This window comes from Polypterus senegalus, chromosome 4 (assembly GCF_016835505.1).
Source record: "Polypterus senegalus isolate Bchr_013 chromosome 4, ASM1683550v1, whole genome shotgun sequence".
In the NCBI taxonomy this organism is placed as follows: Eukaryota; Metazoa; Chordata; class Cladistia; order Polypteriformes; family Polypteridae; genus Polypterus; species Polypterus senegalus.
In genome coordinates this window covers 203,500,361-203,520,832 of record NC_053157.1, presented here as the reverse complement: position 1 = coordinate 203,520,832, position 20,472 = coordinate 203,500,361, and the positions used below count along the sequence as shown (strand labels likewise).

Sequence of the window (20,472 nt, the reverse complement as noted above, 5' to 3'; positions counted from 1 at the left end):
AGTTTTGATTTAGCCCATCCCTTAATAAAGGATAATGTAGGCTATATAACTTTTCATGTGTACATGCATTTTATTTGGCATCAGTAGCACACACTGTGGTTATCTTCCCAAATTCTAGTTCCACTTCACTGGATCGATCACTATAAAGTGTACCTGACAGTCATAAAAATTGTAGAAGACCACAATGGTTTTGGAATATTTTTCTTTTATTATTTTGCTGTTATCACTTGTCAGCTTGGAGCTGTGGACAGAACAAATTATGATGATTAATACATTGGGTTACAGTCATGGTTACAGTATGAACTGAAGTCACTTACTTCTGTTTGTAGTTTCTGGATTTCCAGTTCTAGTTTCCTCAGTGTCTTGCGTTTAATTTGCATGTCAAGGTCCATGTCCTGCAGCTTTCTTTTGTTCACATCAATCTTGACTTCTGAAAGCTCGATCTGTCTCTTAAGATGTGTTGTGTAGAGATGTCTGACAGTTTGTGAATTCTGTGAACACCTTTTGTTAGCATAGCACAATTTTTGCATAATGTAAATTTACTTTAGGCAATACTCACTATGTTACCAGGCTGCTTATCAGACTGCCCAATGTCAGGATCCTTTAACAAATGATATTTTCTATTAGTACCACTTCCCTGACTTCTTATCTATTATAAACTTAAAAAATGTGTCCATTTCCACAAAATTGACATGATACCTCGAGCCTTCTAGAGTCCAACGACACGGTCTCATCATCGGCAGAAGTGCACTCCACTGCTGTAGATGTGGCTTCCCTCTGCCATATTCATTACTGGTATTGATATTTTTGACAGAACACGCAAAGCCAATGATTTAATAAAGAATACTCACCGCAAATCATAGTCTGGGGATCCAAAAGTGTAAGAGTGTTACCAGCCACTGCAAGGTAAAGCAAAGTCACACAGTCCACATAACAAAATATAAATGGATTTTAATATTTTCCATGCGCAGTAGTATGGCAATAATGTACATTGTATGAAGAGGCCAGTATCCCTTGCTGGGCCAGAGTCAGTGGCTGTCCCTCCCTGGATCCCTTCAATCACTGGCTTCCCTTTATTTGAGTCCAGGGCCAGCTCCTCTGCTGGGGTGAAGTCTTGGGTTGGAGGCCACCCCATACCAGTAATATGACTTTTCTTTTTTATGGCTAAAATCAGCACAGATAATAAAATGTCAGCAAACATGTCACCTATGTTCTCAGCAAACAAGTCACTTACCAGCCTGCAAAATATTCTTGTATTTAATCTTGACTTGCTGCCAAGTCCTTTTTTGGCCAGACATGTTTGTTCTTTAAGAGGAATAGAAAGATACAAATGATAAAATAGATTAGATGGATAAAAATAGAGCAAATTATCTGATTATAGATTACATCAAATTAATTAGAAACAAAACCTACATACAAATAGATAAGAGTAAAAGGATTAAACACATTAGAGACATAAAATAAACTAAATATATCAAATAGATGCATATAGTGGGTAAGTGTTTGCAATTATTCTTCATGTTAAATGCATGTCCACTGGACACATTTAAGGCAAAGTATACAATTATTTTTGAAAATGACAAGTAACTCCTTGAATTGTAATTATGAGGGTTTCAGTGGAGCACTGGTTATTTGGACTACTTACGCATTCAATCGGTCCGCTATTGTTTGCCAGGCATTCTCTCTTTGCTTTATTACAGCAGCTGTATTGCCTTTTTTACATATTATATGTTTCACTTCTTCATACGTTTCCATAAGAAGCTGTTGCTCATTAGGCGAAAAGTATGCCGCACGGGTTTTGTCCATTTTTGCATCGGTGATTCTGTGATCGATTTCGTGATCTTTTTAAGAATACCATGAACGCGCATTTATCCAAACTATATACACCTGGCTTAACATATCCGCGCGTTCTCATCCTGGCTCAGCAAACGTGCAACGGATTAAGCCAGGATGCACTGATTAAACTAGGTCAAGCCGCGACTGTTCTGTTATCCTGGCTTTCTTAATTCTACTTTTGTGCAATACCCCACTGGCCATGAGACCGCCCAGTCCCCATGTCTGCATGGGTTTCCTCCCACAGTCCAAAGACTTGCCAGTTTGGTGGATTGGCGATTCTAGATTGGCCTTGGTGTGTTTGTGTGTGTCCTGTGGTGGGTTGGCACCCTGCCCAAGATTGGTTCCTGCCTTGTACCCTGTGTTAGCTGGGATTGGCTTCAGCAGACCCCTGTGACCCTGTGTTCGGATTCAGTGGGTTGGAAAATGGATGGAATAGATAGATAGATAGATAGATAGATAGATAGATAGATAGATAGATAGATAGATAGATAGATAGATAGATAGATAGATAGATAGATAGATACTTTATTAACCACAAGGGGAAATTCACATACTTCAGCAGCAGCATACTGATAAAGAACAATATTAAATTAAAGAGTGATAACAATGCAGGTATAACAGACAGACAATAACTTTGTATAATGTTAACGTTTACCCCAGGTGTAATTAAAGAGTCGCATAGTGTGTTGGAGGAATGATCTCCTCAGTCTGTCAATGGAGCAGGACAGTGATAGCAGTCTGTCGCTGAAGCTGCTCCTCTGTCTGGAGATGATACTGTTCAGTGGATGCAGTGGATTCTCCATGATTGACAGTAGCCTGCTCAGTGCCTGTTGCTCTGCCACAGATGTCAAACTGTCCAGCTCCATGCCTACAATAGAGCCTGCCTTCCTCACCAGTTTGTCCAGGCGTGAGACATCCCTCTTCTTTATGCTGCCTCCCCAGCACACCACCGCGTAGAAGAGGGCGCTCGCCAGAACCGTCTGATCTTATTGCAGATGTTGAAAGACGCCAGCCTTCTAAGGAATTATAGTCGGCTCTGTCCTTTCTTACACAGAGCATCAGTATTGGCAGTCCAGTCCAATTTATCATCCAACTGCACTCCCAGGTATTTATAGGTCTGCACCCTCTGCACACAGTCACCTTTGATGATCACGGGGTCCATGAGGGGCCTGGTCCTCCTAAAATCCACCACCTGCTCCTTGGTTTTGCTGGTGTTCAGTTGTAGGTGGTTTGAATTGCACCACTTAACAAAGTCCTTGATTAGGTTCCTATACTCCTCCTCCTGCCCACTCCTGATGCAGCCCATGATAGCAGTGTCATCAGCGAACATCTGCACGTGGCAGGACTCCAAGTTGTACTGGAAATCCGATGTATATAGGCTGAACAGAACCAGAGAAAATACATTCCCCTGTGGCGCTCCGGTGTTGCTGACTACAATGTCAGACCTGCAGTTCCTGAGACGCACATATTGAGGTCTGTCTGTCAGATAGTCCACGATCCATGCCACCAGGTATGAATCTACTCTCATCTCTGTCAGCTTTTATCATTAATGTATCATTAATGAGTTTTGTGGTTCTTAAATCACTTGAGACTGGGCTTTTTTGAATGCTGCACTTCTTCCCTTAAGACATGAGTGGGAAAGACAGGACAACTTCACCATTCAGGAAGTGCAGAAATAACACAGAAACGCAACCGAGATCAACATAGACACTTCATAACACTACGCTTACATGGGCAAGACATGAGCCGGAGTTCCTAAATAACTTGGCCATCATATGATAAAGCTACAAATACATTGCTCTTCTTGAGCACAACAGTATTGTATGATGGAGGTAGCATCTTCTAAAGGTTTAATTTAATTTAATTTTAATGTGAAACTGGGAATTTAGCAACTGTAAATTATGGACACTTTCAAGCCATTTCTTGTTTTCCTGGTAATTGTTTCTTTCAATACAATGTGTATCAGGTTCTGTCTCATGTTAGGATGAGAACTGCAAAGCTACGTTAGCAAAGTGTAAGCTGAACCTCTAGAGCTGGAAGAAGGGTATGTCTTAAAATGTTAAGCCTCTCCAGGCAAACCATCTCAAGTGATAACACTCAATACTGTATACATAGTGACTGGGTGGCACAATGGACAGCAGGAGGTTGTCTGTGTCAAACCTGCATGATCTCCTCATATGGAGGTGAGGTTATTCAATGATTCCTAACTGGACTGAGAGTAAGTACATACATAAGTGGGCCTTGTAATGGACAGGGACCTTTCCAGTGCTGCTTCCTGATTTGTGGCCAGTGCTGCTGTGATAAGCTCTGTTACATACTATTTGTTGGTTTAAACAGTGGTATAAACAACAAAAGGAAGTTGATCGAGTGACATAGAGTATCGCAGAAACTCGAAATCTCTTCACAAAGTTGCACGGTGCCTGAAATAAAAAAAGTTGTCAGATATCAAAGTCGCCGTGAAAAGGCGTGTCATAGCCCACCATCTGAGAATCATATGAAAGCTTACTAGGTTACAGAGAAAAGAAAAAAATATAGGGACACAGTGGGAAAAAAGCTTGAAATGTCAACTTTAATCTCGAAATTTCCACTTTAATCACGTAGTTTATTTTGTCATTAAAGTAGAACATCATAAACTTCATCTTAAAATTGTTTAATTCACTAGTTTCTCAAATACCATTGTAACTAAAGTAGCATATTAAATGCTTTGTTTTATATGTGTTCTTCTATGTGCTCTATGTGTGTGAATCACTACGTGCTTCTTAAACGGGCTTTCTCTTCCTCCGACAGGACATAGAATCCATTAAATTCATGATATTACAGCTATCTGAATAATTTAAATACTGACATGTATACTTGATATCACTTTCATGGTGATAGGCATTAAAGTATGTATTAAACATGGGAACACGGTGGCGCAGTGATAGTGACAAGCTGGCGAATCATCCAGAGATTGTTCATGCCTCACGCAAGATGCTTTCTGTGCCATGCGCAACCTTCAATGAAGTAATTTATTGCTGCAGTACTGTCTCTTTCAAATGTACTAACCCCCAAATCCTGTTGTCACAGATAGCTGGGATCCTTACCCAGCCAGGACACCTGGAAGGACCAGGATGTGGCATTTATATCCTCTGGGCCACAAGGGGGCAACCGCCCTGGATCAGGAGAGGACCACGGGAGAGGAGTAAAAAAGTTCCAACCCTTTGGGACCCGTGGCCACAGCCAGGGGGTTCCTCAAGCCTCATGGAACCCGGGAAACATTTACTTCCGCCACACCCGGGAAGATGAAGGAAGATACTTCAAGCTTTACCCGGAGTGCTTCCTGTGCAAAGGGCAGCACTTCCGCCACACCAGGAAGTGCTGCCAAAAGAATGTCATCAGGCACCTGGAGCACATTCGGTTGGAAATAAAAGGGGCTGCCTCCCTACAATCAGGGAGCTGGAATCAGGAGTGGGAGCAGGACGAAGCTCCCATAAGGGAGGAAAGGTGGTCACAGACATTGAGTTTAAAGCCCGGAAAAGGCGTGATTGGTGCAGGGGCACTGCGTACTGTGTATGGGACTGTGTTTATTTTGCAGTAAATAAAATGTGTGTTTTATAAAGTTGTGGTTTCCGACTGGTGGTGTCCTCGCAAGTCTCACACTGTCCTTCCTTTTCTTTCTTCAAGTACCCAATCACCACACAATTATCTCTGTAATAGAAGTTAATCTGTAAGCTTAGAACACCGATTCTTCATAACTTTTAAGGAACATTGAAATATCTTCGCAGTACATGTTTTATTATTCTATCCATCTATTTCCAGTGCCGCGTCAGCCCCAGCAAGAATACAGCGCGATGCAGAAAAAATCCCTGAACGGGGCGCCAGCTCCTTGCTAGCGCTACGACACCGTGTCCTCACATGTTTAATTATTATAAAATATAGATTATTTAAATGTTAAAATTTTATCTGTATAATGTAATAAACATATTTTGCTGCATTTCATCTTAAAATGATATCATCATCATATGTAAATGCGTGCTAAAGTGGCTCAGGTTGTGTAATATTATAACTGTATCACAAGTTTACAGTGAGGTAATTGTACTTATAAGTACAAACAGTTCTACAAGGAGCACTAGATGGACTGATTGATTGCGTTTATAGTCTTTGGGATGAAACTGTTTCTGAACCGCGAGGTCAGTACCTGAAAGGCTCTGAAGCGTTTGCTGTATGGGAGCAGTTCAAATACTCAGCATGGCTGAGGCAGCGTGTGCTAGATGCTGTATACAGATAATTCTTTCTGATCAGCTGCTGTAGAGCTGTGATTCCACACTCAGATACAGTGATATAAATACTCTGAGTGGTGCAGTGAGAGTAATATGGAAAAAGATGATCCGCTGTGGCAACCCCTAACGGGAGCAGCTGAAAGAAGAAGAAGGTGCAGTGAGAGTAACAACTCTATAGCAGCTATGGTATTTGGAATAGTTTGGCCATTCCGTGGACCGTTATATTGTTATGGGTTAATTACAATCAGATGCCTTAAACTAATAAACTATATGTGATTAATTTCAGTGTACATGATAAAGCCACGTCAGGGATGTGGATCTAAAAAAGAAAGGGAAACCACACTGGAACAAAAGCACTGCTTTGACGCTGGGTGCTGCCAGTTTGCAAAACCGAGCAGACAACTTGCGTATGCCAGGGTTTGAACTAGCATGAAAATGTGCGTGGCTTTACACCAAGTTTAGTTTTTATACATTGCGATGTGAGTGTGGAACCGGTCGTAAGAAACATTTTTATGCGTACACACCGTTTATACATGAGGCCCCAGTGCTTTATAAACCTTGAGCATAATTTACTTGTACTCTACACATTGTTCTATGTAACTTAACATTCTGTTTGCCTTCTTAATGGCTTCTGAAAATTATCTGCCAATCCACTTAGCTTGGTATCATCTGCAAATTTAACTAGTTTGTTACTTATAGTCCTATCCAAATAATTTATATATATTAAAAATAATAGCAGCCCTAGCACTGGCGCCTGTGGAACACTATTCTTAATGTCAACCAATTCTGATAAGGTTCCTCACACCATAACCTGCTGCAACCTGTGCCTGAGCTAATTCTGCATTCATCGACAACAACACCTTGAATTCCCACTTCTTTAAGTTTAATGCCCAGCTTCTCGTGCAGCACTTTATCAAATGCTTTTTGAAAGTCCAGATAAATAATATCATACACTCAACTTGGATCATATAATTTTGTTGCTTCCTCATATAATTCCAGCCTTTTAGTAAAACATGCACTCCCTCTTCTGAACTCATTGCTTACAATACAGTAAAACACCTGTTCCTTCCATGATTTGCTCACCATAAATATCAAACAAGGAATAAGGAATAACAAGAAATAAATGTTGATTTAGCAAATTGCCCAAAATAAAGTCATTAAATGTGTAACAAACTGAAAATATAAAAACTGAATTAATTCCCAGTTAACTGCCAGGAAAGCTTTTACAGAAAAAAGAAAGATGGACCCAAAGTTTCTCTGGAGAGTTCTTTCAAGTCTGTTGATTGCTGAGGCGATTTCTTTCCTTTTAGCTCTTTTTCTTCTATTACACCCAATTCAGGGTCCTCCTGGACATGCATGGTTGTCACTAGCCTCCATATATCTCAAGTGTGTCTTTGAGGCAACTAAAATATTCACATACCTGCAAAAAAAGCAGAACAAAGGAAGCAACAGGAGCTGTCAAATCCCTTAAAGTTGAGGTCCTTCTCACTTAATGAGGTGGAGTAAACTGTGACTATATACAAATTGTAATAAAACACAGGATCACTTTAAAAAGAGTTGGGGCACTGTAGTGATCAATGTAAAAAAAAAGATTGAAAATATGAAACAGTTGTCTTGTTTAGACAGGAGTTCAAAATGGAATTGCTGCTGGTAATAATATCTACACGTCAGAAGGGGCAGGTTCCAGGAGGGCAGACACCGGAAGTGACATCAGAGATGGAAGTTGTCTCTCAGGCATTAGATAACAGCACCATACTCAGGTTTGGAGTGTAACAGCAATTAAATGAGCCCTGAGATTGTCTCCCAGACACACGTGTGACAAAATATATATGTCTATTTTGGAATTTGCCCCTTTTCATTTAATGTCACTTGCATTTTTTGAGAAAGAGACAGAGCAGGTAGGTATAAATGATTACCCATTCCTTTCTTACAGGCTGCTGGAAGTCTAAGTTGTGCACCCCCCAAATTAGAGTGCTGAAAAAGAAGGAAATGGAGAAATCACAAGCAAAATATATAAAAATATTGTATCTAATTACCAAAGAAACACAAAAGAAAAATTCACAAACTGGAACTCAGATTTTGTATTCCATTCCACCTAGTCATGTCCCTGCAAGTCTCTGTAGCATGTTCCATGAATGCTGATGTCTCCCTTACGGACTACAACTACAGAGTTAGCAGCACCAAATCTACTTTGAATGCTTATTATTAGCATACACCTAAACAATAGTTTTTCACTCTTTATTGAGACAAACAAATCTTTCTCCAGTACAAACTGTTGGTCTACCAGAAGAAGGGTTTCAATGTGAGGTAGAGAAACTCCACAGTGCAGGTCTATGATGAGGTGCAAGATGTTTTGAAGTAAGGTTGCATTAGAGATTGGCAACATAATGTATGTGCAAGAAAGAATTTCACTGTACTCTGTACACATGACAACAATGGTTCTATAAACCTATATACTCTCGATTCATCTTGTCTTTGGTGAGGACATCCAGTGCCAGAGTTACAGTTTACAGCTGTGGCACCATTGCTGCCTCTCAGGGGTCGACAGGAGGAGGAGTACAGTGGTCTGGTGAATGACTTTGTGGGATGGTGTCAATGAAACCAACTGCTGTTGAACATTTCCAAAACCAAGAAGATGGTTGTGGACTACCATAATACCAGACCTCCACTGAGACATGTCTCAAATGAAGCAGTTGATGTCGAGTGGATCAAGATCTATAAATACCTTGGAGTGTAGTTGGATGACAGGCTAGACTGTTCAGAGAACACAAAAGCTCTGTTCAGGTAGGGGCAAAGCCTGCTCTGTTTTCTGACCAGGCTGGGCTCCTTTAACATATGCAAGAAACTCCTGCAGATGTTCTTCTCTCAGTCTGTAGTTACCAGTATTCTCTTCTATGCTGTGGTGTTCTGGGGAGCGTAGCTTGAAAAACAGGAATGCTATGAGTTTTCCTCATCTATTCTCTTTGATTGACTCCCGCAAAGTGATCATTGTGTTAGCATAACTCTACCTGGTTATGGTTGTCTTGTGTGACATGAACCCCAGAAGCAAAAGTCCTTCAATATCCCAGAAGACAGTTGCCATGACTTTGCCTGCAGATTTTTCTGTCATGAAACTTTTTGGAGTGGGGAATGACTTGTGCTTCCACTGCATTGACTCCATTTTGGACCCTGTGATAGGACCAAGTCTCATCTCCAGTCACAAAATTATGAAAAAAATTCATATGGTGTTCATGGAGCATCTCCAAGTTCTCCTGACAGCACTGGAGCCTTGTGGCCTTCTGACATGGCTTCAGCATTCTTGGAAAAATATCTTGCACTGACTTTTGATGTGGCCAATTTTTCATGAATTATTTTCCAAACTCTACCTGCCAAGGTGCTCATTTCTTCAGTTATTTGGGAAAGCTTAATTTGTCTGTCTGAAAAAATTAAATCCTCGACTTTCTTACACAGGCTGTCCAGTGTGAGGGTCATCTTCAATGGACTCTCTACCCCACTTTAACTGCTTGTTCCAAAATTTTACTTTATAGGACGATGGGGCACTCCCCATAAACTGCAGCCATGCATTCATTGGTCTCCTTTGGCTTTTTTTTTCTTTTGTGAGAAATTTTATCACTGAATGTTGCTCCAAATCTAGCATTTTCTTACTTGATTTGCACAAGGACTCTCCCAACATCCTGTCTCTTGGAATGGTAGGCTCACCTTGAGCCACAACTGTGTGTGATTAACCTTGTGACATACCACAACGTGCCCAGACTTGTTTCAACATGTTTGCTACTTTCTTTCATATTCAGGTACATAAATTATTGAACACCCTCGAACATGTTTAAATCTACTATACAATAAAATACTATTGTCCATAAGTGTTTATGTGTGTGTGTTTGTGTCCAGTCTCTCCAAAGTCAGTTTGGCTTTGGCCTGATTGGTCAGTTTAACTTTAATGCACAGTCCAACACAATTTAGGCAGGAAAATGGGGACTACGGTTTGAGAGACATGAGGCATAGGAGGAATGCTGAGAGACACTTTCAAACATGGGAAGTATTCACAAGAATATGAATGATGTTTTCACAACATGTAATGGGGGCCCATCTACCACTAGCAGTAGTCAAAAGTCAGATGGGAGGCAATAAGTGACCTTATAATGGCAGACTGAGATGTAGACTTTATGGGAACATGATTGAAAGAAGAAGCATCAGCCTACACAGGTCGAGACACATGAGGGTACTGAAGAAAGGCGTAGGATGACCATTGAGGGTACACATAAGGAAAGAGATATCAAATATTTTTAAATTGATTTAATTACCAACAGGTAACATACCTAATTTAAATATAAAATCCAACATCTGTCTGTCTGTATGCTTTTCATAAGAGAACTACTTAATGGATTTAGGTCAGGTTTTTTTCTATAATCTGCTTAAGCATTCAGTGATTTTGCAACTTCTCTTATCGTGCTAAGAATCATAATATGCTTGCAGTACCGATTTATTTGCGCAAATCCATGAGACATGCAGCGTGCTGAAGGGAGGGGGGTGGTACCTCCTCACTCACGTACCAACCTTGGGGAGTATCTTATCTCCGCTTAGCTAGCGAACGAGAGAACTACTTAACAGATTTAGATCAGGTTTTTTTCTATAATTTTCTTAATCATTCCGGTTGATTTTACAACTTCTCCCATCATGCTAAGAATCATAATTTGCTTGCAGGAGCAATATATTTACACTAATCCGGATAGAGGCTTCGGGCTGATGGTAGGGAGAAGTGTGATTTCAGGAGTGAGGAGCCAGGCAGGGCTAGTAATTTAATAAAGCAACGCAAAAAAACAAACAATTTTCACTCTAGATGACTTCTGTTACTAGTGGAAGGACAGAGTTCTTATTCAAAACCACATATTAACTACGTCAGTATTTATAACCAAAAAGTTAATGTGGAATACAATATGGCTAAACTAGCTTGAGGAAAAATGGAGGAGGAACAATGTTGAACAGAAGTAGAGCCATAGATAAATTACTGCAAGGGGTGTGAGAAGTGAAAAAGGAAGCAGAAGGTTGAAAAAGTGATAATTAAAACATCTTTTAATAGATCCCCCCCTTCCGCCAAATGTGATACCTGTCCCTCTCTGCGCCTCGCTCACTCCTTCAGACAAAACTAATTATAGCTCACATATCATATTACCAAAAAAGATAAATAAAAATGATATGTTACAAATAACAAAATTTAAAAATAAGCAAATTATTAAGTAGCTTCAGAAACAAAGTGAAAACAAAGGAGACATCCTTCCTGTGAATTTATTTGAATGTAATGAATGGGCACATGTTATACTGGAAGATAGTCAATGGTTATAAAAGCCTTGAAATTACTTAAAATAGAGTCAAGGAGCTTTTTTTCATGTTTTGAAATTGCGTACTATTTACTGTATATGATTTCTTTGTTTTATACATTAGATCTTGAACAATGGAAGCCTACAAGATTCGAAGATTTGAGGACAGAGATCATGAAGAAGTACGAGAGGTTGTAATTAATAGCTTTAATGAAATGTCCGCACCATTGTTCAGATATGCTCTTTGGCAGCCAGGTATACAGTTGGCCATACTCACTGTCTTCTGCTTCCTCTTCCTGAGTTCTGAATCTTTCCTGCTGTCTTCAGCAGGTCTCGCCTTAATGGTCCTGGCAGTGAATCGAGCAGCATACCATCTTACCACCAAGAATTGGACTGAGGTAGTATTGAAAGATTTTCTGAACATCAAAAAAACCTACATGGAAACCAGTGGCTCATGCTTTTGGGTCGCAGATTGCAATGGCAAAGTGGTTGGCACCATCGGAGCCAAACCCTCCAAAGAGAAGAAGGGAGCATTGGAAATGAAACGCTTCGCTGTCAGGATGGGATACAGAGGCCAAGGAGTTGGGAAAGCCCTCTTCAGAGCACTCTGTGATTTCGCCCAAGCAAATGGCAACCAAAGCATAGTGTTGTGCACATCTGTGATTCACTATGAAGGGCTGAAATTTTATGAGAGATCTGGCTTTAAAAAAACAAGAGAATACTATTGGCCTTCACTGTTAGGGAAAGCACTCAACCTGTTGATGATTTGTTACAGATATGATCTTTCTCTTTCTTAGGAGTGTTGGGATTTAGGTGTTATACTGGTGATTTTATTTAAGAATATTCATGTGTTTTAAATTGTGAGACTATGCTTCACCTCAAACCTTTTGTAATCATGATCTTAAATGGTCACTTTGCATATAAAAGATGATTTTTTGTAATTTGCTAGAATAATGTAGCTAAGGAAAATGTAATTCATTTCAAGACTGAACTTTTAAAATAAGTGCCAAATTAGGGGTTACTCACAATCCCACTGTAAATTTACTCCAGTATTTTTAAATATATATATATATTATTGCCTTTGAACTTTTATAAGGGCCTTAGTCCTTTTCTTGCTGCCACTCCCCTATAATTCCATTAAGAAAAATTATTGCAAAGTTTCTATCGGCAATATTCTTGCATTTGCTGAACCTGTTAAATTCAACTTCTTAACCACAAGTAGATGAAGTTTATTTCAGCATGCAGGGCTGAATGGGTGTCAATAAATCAATGGGCACATTACCCACACCTACTTGTTTCAAAACATTAATAACCTTCACGTCTTTGAGGTTCTGAGACTAATAATAGAAAAGTCATGAAAAAAGCTGTGTAGAGGGCATTCAGACTCCAGTGAACACAGTCTGCCACTTTGGTGAACTTGAATAAATTTTGTTCTAACTTAAATTGTTGCTCACCAAGTTATTTAAAACAAAAAGGTGAGAAAAATAACCTATTTGTGTAGTACTTTGGTATGCTGACTTTATATGCAACAGTATACTTTAAAACATCTGCCCATAAAAGCACACAAATTCTTATTAAAAATGTACATTAGTCATAAAGGAGAGATAACAATCCATAAAAATAAGTGTTGTACAAAGTCGAGGTCTTCAAGCCAGAGTTACAAATGAATTTCTAAAAACAATAGCAGGTAACATTGCTACTCTTGCAGTACATATTGTAGTGTGTAGTAATTTAAAAGAAAAGAATTGTGTTTTTGCTGTTTCATACAATACCACAGACTAAGTTCAGGTTTTCTTAGTCTGTTAGTTTCCTGCTAGGTGGCCTATCATACGTTAAAGATTTCAGTTTCTTTTTCAGATCACAAAGAACCAGCTTCATATGCACAGAACCTTTCCCAGAATGAAATGCTGCTTTGCCAAATGATAGTTCTACGAGGAACTATACAACCCAGGAAAGAACCATAAAGTGCCTTTAAATAACCAGTATTTTTTTTAAGAGTGAGAGAACAAGATGCTATTATAGTCAGAAGCCTGATTGGTCATTAGAGAGAAGCAGTTCCTTTTAACTTAACTGGCTTTAACTTAACAGATGTATTCTGTACTCTGGATCTGCTGGTCTCAGTTCATGTTCAGTAGTGCAGCTAAGTGGGGCACCGCCCTAGCAAATTTATTACAGGTGATAGAATATATTTTTCATAATAGCACATATTAGCTGGGTAAAAGTCTTAAGTCAAATTAGTTAAGGGCGGAGATAATAGGAAGGCTGTATTAGGGAAAAAAAATGTGTTTGTAACAGCAGTGTAACATCTATTTGGAATGTATACATAAGAACAATAGTGTATTAGAGGCCAAGGCATTCATTCCAATAGGTTTATTTTTCCTATTCACCTAGATTGTCCAAAATTAAATTATTTGAGATTTGAAAGTCCCTAAAGTTCTACCACACTACTTGGTAATTTTTTGATTGATTATGTTTTTTTGTGTGAAGAAAAGAAATCATTTGTATGAAATTTGCCCTTAACAAGTTCCCAACTGTGTCTCCACATTCTTGATGCAAAATTTATTTTTAAGTAACAATTTTCATAATTTTAAACACTTCAATCATGTCCCATCCTAATCTCCATTTGCTTAAATGAAAAAAGTTCAACTTCTTCAGTCTCTACTTATAACTCATAGTTCTGGAATCAGCCTAGATGCTCTTCTCCGGACTTTCTCTAGTGTTGCTTTGTCATTTTTGTAATAGGCAGACCGAAACTAAACACAATACTCCAGACTAGGCCTCACTAGCATGTTATATAACTTAAAAATAACCTACATTAACTTATACTCTACACATTTTAATATATAATCTAACATTCTATTATCTTTGTTGATTGCTTTTGTATACTATCTGGATGTAGTGATGCATTCACTAGGATTTCAAGGTCTTTCTCATAAGGGTACTTTCAAGTTTCAGACCATCTATTGTGTATTCAAATCTGACATTTTTACTTTCTATGTGTAAAACATTACATTTACGTCCATTAAATTTAATCTGCCACAAATCTGTCCAAGCCTGTATCCAAGTTTCTCTGTAACAGTTTAGCTGATTCTGCATTACCTGCCCTTCCACCTAGCTTGGCATCATCTGCAAACTTAAGCTTTTTGCTTATATTCTTGTCCAGATAATTTGTGCATATTAAAAAGAGCTGGGACCCCAGCACTGCTCACTAATAGACACCACCACTAACATCACCAAATTCTGAGAAACTTTCCCTCACCATAACCCTTTTCTTCTTGTGTTTAAGTGAATTTTCTACCCACCTACAGACCATGCTCTGAATTCACATTTTTTTTAGTTTGACCACTAACTTTTCATGTTGTATCTTATGAAAAGCCGGACGACCATTTAATAAATTTTCGCAATGACCTTTAAAGCATAGTGCTAAATTACAACAATTTTTAAAATGAAAAATCTGACAATGCAAAAAAACTCATATTGATAAAAATGCTGGGAAGAAAACACAAGATGTGCATTCTCAACATTAACCAATGCTGTGTACAAAAATGCAATAAAAGCAAATCAAATAGATAGCAGACTTAAGCACATTTTAAACTGCATAATTTTATATAAACTTGTAAATACTTGTGGAAAATTCACCAAAGAATTAAAAAAGAGTTATAAACTTTAGATTTAACTGAATTGAAGTTCAAGCACTTTATTGTCATTGTATAACACAAAATTGATTTTGTGACAAGCCCAAGGTGCATTTAAAATCCAAAAAGCAAATAATTCAGACAATAAATAACTTAAAATAAGAACTAAAAATAATTAAGTTCAAACTATTAACAAGATGCCATACAATGTTAAATGTTCAAGTATCTAGGATGGATTATTACTGCATAAATGTACTGCAGCATAGATTATTATCGCACATACAGAAAAAAAAATATATTTTTTTAATCTAAAAGGAATTTATCATTGTTTTCCTTAGTTAATGAATCATGTTGTACCACAACTAAACTCTCTGAAATTCTGAACTAGTTTAACTGGTCTTTAGAATGTACATTATACAGTATATAGCTATATTTGACAGTTTAAAGTCAAAGAAAATAACAAAAACTTCCTAGTGCTACACAGATAGTAGTAGTTAACCATATAACATAATCTATCGAAGTGTTGGTCTGTGTTCACCATATGAATCTCTTGGTCAGCATTTTGAGGGATGCAGCCTCACTCTCTCCCTTCAATAGGTCTTTTGGGTCTTGTGTACTCCTGTAATCAAAATGTCCTGCAAAGTAGACAGCTGCACAACTAGTGAATTACTTTGAGCACTAGGAGGTAGACTTTTGCACTCACCACACATCCTTAGTCCTTCCTCATAACTGAAGATGGGTAGTTCTGTAAAATAAAAAAAATGTGATTTCTTTGATTGCCTCCTCCACTATGCTGTGAATCCAATGGACAGGTACATTCCAAAAAGGCTCCACTTTAACATGAACAGAAATCTCTTGATCATAAACTTACACAAAAGCATTTATTGAAATCAAAATTTATTGCTATATAAATAAGCAGGAATGTCCCCACACCTCCATTTCTACAGGTCGGACTTTGAGCTCCAGATACCTCACTTCTTAGTGCCCTATTGATGTCTCCTTCATAATTAATCAGAAGCAAGAAATTGTTTAGAGGTTTAATTTTCGAATAAAAATTCCAATCAATAGAAAAATACATTTAAAATGCAAATGCGGTAATAAGTCAGAATCATTCAGCAAATGAAAAGAAGGAAATATCAGTCAGTCAACCAACACTGGGCGCAAGGCAGGAACAAATACCCAGGCAAGGCGCCAGCCCACTGCAGGGCACACACGCACACCCACACACCAATCACACACTAGGGACAATTTAGGATCACCAATGCACCTAACCTGCATGTCCTTGGAGTGTGGGAGGAAACCAGAGCACCCGGAGGAAACTCACGCAGACACGGGGAGAACATGCAAACTCTGCACAGGGAGGACCTGGGAAACAAACCCAGGACTCCTTACTGTGAGGCAGCAGCGCTACCACTGCACCACTGTGCCGCCCGGAAGGAAAAATCATGTCTTAAAAAACAAACCAGTAAAAATTAAGTTTAATTACAGAAATGGAAAAGAAAAATGCTTTTCTTGCCTAATAAAAATATCTTCAAATGATCCATCATTGTGGTTTTCCAAAGATCATCTAGTTGCTTCATTTCCTTTCCTTTTCTGAGAGACTGCCATACCAAACTATTTTGGAGGAGGCCAAAATATGTCAGTAACAGACCTGCAGAAGTTTGCTGTTGCTTCCTATGAGACGCTAAACTTCTTTAACTGTTTTACACAGAACAGACTCTGATGAGTTCTTTGACCAAAAACGGATATGCTGACCTCTCACAACAGAATGCTGGACATGGTGGTGTCCAGGAGCCATAATGCATCATTTCATCCATTTTTATCTACTTTATCCCAGAACCATCCACTGCTAATTCCCGCCTTGCACCTCATAGTGTCAAAACAGGCTTTGTCCCCCCTTAACTGTGTATGTTCAGAAAATAAATCATGAACGTTACTGATGTGAGACAGATGAACCCTACCTGACAACACAATTAATGCTGATCCATTTTAGAGTGTTTACATTCACACAGTGATTGGTTAGTCTGGCTGAAAATGTGTCCCACTGGGGAGGAAATTTACACAAACACTTTGTACTTCTAAATGTATTTTTTTGTGTTGTTACTTTTGTTTCTGCAGTACCCTACAAATATTTTTTGTGTCTATGTGTGTTGTGATGCCCAGGAGGACCGGAGGAGGGCTTGTGCCTCCTCCAGATCGCGAGGGGGCGTCCGCCCTGGTTATGTTGGGGGCCTCGGGTAAAGGGCTTGGAAGCCCAGCCCTGTAGGGACCCGTGGCCAACGCCAGGCGGCGCCCCGGTGCCTGGATATCCCTGGAGCCCAGCACTTCCGCCACACCAGGAAGTGCTGGGGGGAAGACGACAGGGGACACCCGGACGGCTTCCGGGTGCGCAGCCGGCACTTCTACCACACTGGGGCGTGGCTACGGAAGAATGCCGGGAAGCAGCTGGAGCCCATCCGGGTTCCTATTTAAGGGGCCGCCTCCCTCCAGTCATTGGCGAAAGTCGGGTGGAAGAGGACAGAGCTGGAGAGAGGATTGGAGGCGGCCAGAGAGGCAATTTGACTGTGTGCCCAGGACATTGGGGGAACGGTGCTGGAGGCACTGGGAAGTGCACTAATTGTAAATATATTGTTAATAAACGTGTGTTGGGTAAACTTACGATGTCCGCCTGTGTGTGTCCGGGCCAGCGTTCACAGTGTATAGATACATGCCTGAAAACAGAACGAAAAAATAATTAGGGAAAAGAAAACTGCACTGTGTCAGTACTGTCCTTGGAGATGTCTGAAATTTTCTAAATTGCGGTTCCTGTCTTCATATACATTTTGAAATATTTTTCTCTGTCAAACTTTGGGATAATATTCTATCAATCCAATTGTAAAACTTCCTCAGTCACTTATGTTTTACATTTGTTGGTTTTCTTCACACATTCCCAAAGACATCCTGATCAGGCTGACTGGTGAATCCAAATTATGAATGTGGGTGTAAATGAGTCCAGTGATGGACTGTCACAGAATATAAAGTAGCTGTTTCCAACCTTACACTAAAGGCAGCTGGGATAGGCCCTAGCCTCCCAGGACCCTAAATTAGATTAAGCTGGTCTAAGAATGGAGGAACAAGTAAAGCTGCCACCTACAATCAAAACATGCATATAGCATGAAACACAATGGTCAGGAATTTTTGTCCCAACATTTTAAGGCCAAAAGACTCCAGTAAATGCATTGGGCTCTGACAGCCTGGAAAAGGTTTTCCCCATTTTCCTTCTAACATATGTCTGTACTGGTACATCACAATGCTTGCAATAGGAAGGATACCTCTTAGACTTAATGGCATGCCCTTCTCCTGATACAATAAATTGATAAATCTCTTAAATTATACACAGAGAAAAATGGGAGGTGACCTAATCCAGGCTTTAAAAATTTTAAAGGTAAAAGTCAAATTGTTCCATAAGTATTATTTCAATTAAATTGCAGATTAGATACTGGGAATACAGGTAAAAATTGAGACAGAAAAAAGCAAACAATTCACCTCAAAAAGGGTCACAGAAGCTGCTGACATGTGAGGACAGAATGGGCATGTTGAAAACTTTTAAAAAGCATCTGATTAAAATGTTAGGAAACCTTTGGTATCGGCTACTGTAGGTACTGTGGAGAAAGCACAGTCATCCTGGCCGGCATAAAGGATGTAGTCATACCTGGCCAGTAGGGCCATAAAGGATGGACTGGGCATATGGGCTTACCAGGAGAAGTTCATTCCCCCACATGACAGGTGGCAGTGTTCCTCAAAGCTGGACCAGATTAAGACACCTGTAGGGTAAAATGGGAGTTGTAGTCTGGAAACAAAACCCTGCTGGGGTCTTTGGATACCACCAAAGGGCACTGCCAGCGGAGGGCTGCCCTGGTTTCCGCACACCCTGGAAATGCTCCTGATGACCTGGACATAAGACTGGGAGTAGTTCCCAGGTCTGATTTAAAAGAGAGCCTGTCGCCTCACATAAATGGAATTACAGTAAGCAGGCAGCAGGCAACACTCTTGAAGGAGGAAGGAAAGAATTGTGAATGATGTATTTTTGCGGGTGTTCTTGTGACAAAGGTGTTTTTCACTTAAAAATCCTTTATCTGAACCTGGAATTGTGCTGGGTATTACTGTGTCTGTGGTTTGCAGCTCAGTGGCACCCCCATGTGGTTACACTATCTTAAACAGATATTCATTTGCCCAATTTCTCATCCTGCCTAATCCACAGATAGGTTAGTGAGATCTACATCTACAGGTTTTTTCATTGGGTATTTTGAATGGAGTGAATCTTCAATTGGCTAGTTTGAAGTGGCTTGCTGCTAACACCTTCATTAGGTAGGGAAAAATAAAGGAAGTAAAAAAAACTTGTGAAATGCAATCATCCTAGGATATGTTAAAAACATACAATTGTGAATGACTTTTCAAGTGATGTTAGGTTTAATTCGCACTGTGTTCTTGCTGTGGCAATTTCTACTTTGATCAATGAACTGCATGTGGATTGTAAGAGTATAAAGTTTTCTTTGCAGTTATAGGCAATTTAAGGATTGCCAACACTAGGGCTTTGTGTATGACCTAAGTGGTAAACCTTTAAGGACATGACACCCTTCAAAAAATGCTTGCCCTGCATGACACCCTTCAAACAACACAATTAATTTAAATTTGCACTATAACAGAATTTTATGTTATATATGAACTGGATTTGACCATGAATGGTTCCAAAGGTCACACAAAAAGCAGTAAGTATTTCCTCAGTAACTTTGCAGCTCGTAGGACATCATGACTATGTAATACTGAAGAAGCATCATAGGCCTGTATTGCATGTGACTATAAGCATGACATAGCTCAGGATCTTGAACAATACCTCTGGACTACAACATATTCAGACACAAGTGGTTTGTTTAAATAAACACTGCCAATTGGTCCACTGAGTAGAAACAAAGCAAAATGTCAAATATTTGTTTGCACTGTTTGGGTCTTAGTATGCATCACATTTTAGCAAAACGAATACAAATAAACAGACAATGCACCATCCCATCAACAAACCGTTTTATTTCCTTCGATCGATCCATCCATCCATCCATCCTCTTCCGCTTATCCGAGGTCGGGTCGCGGGGCAGCAGCTTAAGCAGAGAGGCCCAGACTTCCCTCTCCCCGGCCACTTCTTCCAGCTCTTCTGGGAGAATCCCAAGGCGTTCCCAGGCCAGCCGGGAGACATAGTCCCTCCAGCGTGTCCTGGGTCTTCCCCGGGGCCTCCTCCCGGTTGGACGTGCCCGGAACACCTCACCAGGGAGGCGTCCAGGAGGCATCCTGATCAGATGCCCGAGCCACCTCATCTGACTCCTCTCGATGCGGAGGAGCAGCGGCTCTACTCTGAGCCCCTCCCGGATGACTGAGCTTCTCACCCTATCTTTAAGG

At 39.8% G+C, this 20,472-nt stretch overlaps 1 long non-coding RNA gene across 7 annotated transcripts in view; it reads right to left on the bottom strand.

Annotated features, from left to right (window-relative positions):
* Positions 1-20,472, bottom strand: part of LOC120527920 — an 81,832-nt gene that overhangs the window by 15,828 nt on the left and 45,532 nt on the right. For 3 of the 7 annotated variants that reach the window (XR_005633425.1, XR_005633426.1, XR_005633428.1), the window contains one exon: positions 15,749-15,790. This is a non-coding gene — a long non-coding RNA (uncharacterized LOC120527920). Of the gene's footprint in view, positions 1-1,267; positions 1,306-6,577; positions 7,516-15,748; positions 15,791-20,472 lie in introns of those variants that run through there. The other 4 variants (XR_005633429.1, XR_005633431.1, XR_005633427.1 and 1 more) reach the window with 3 other exon arrangements.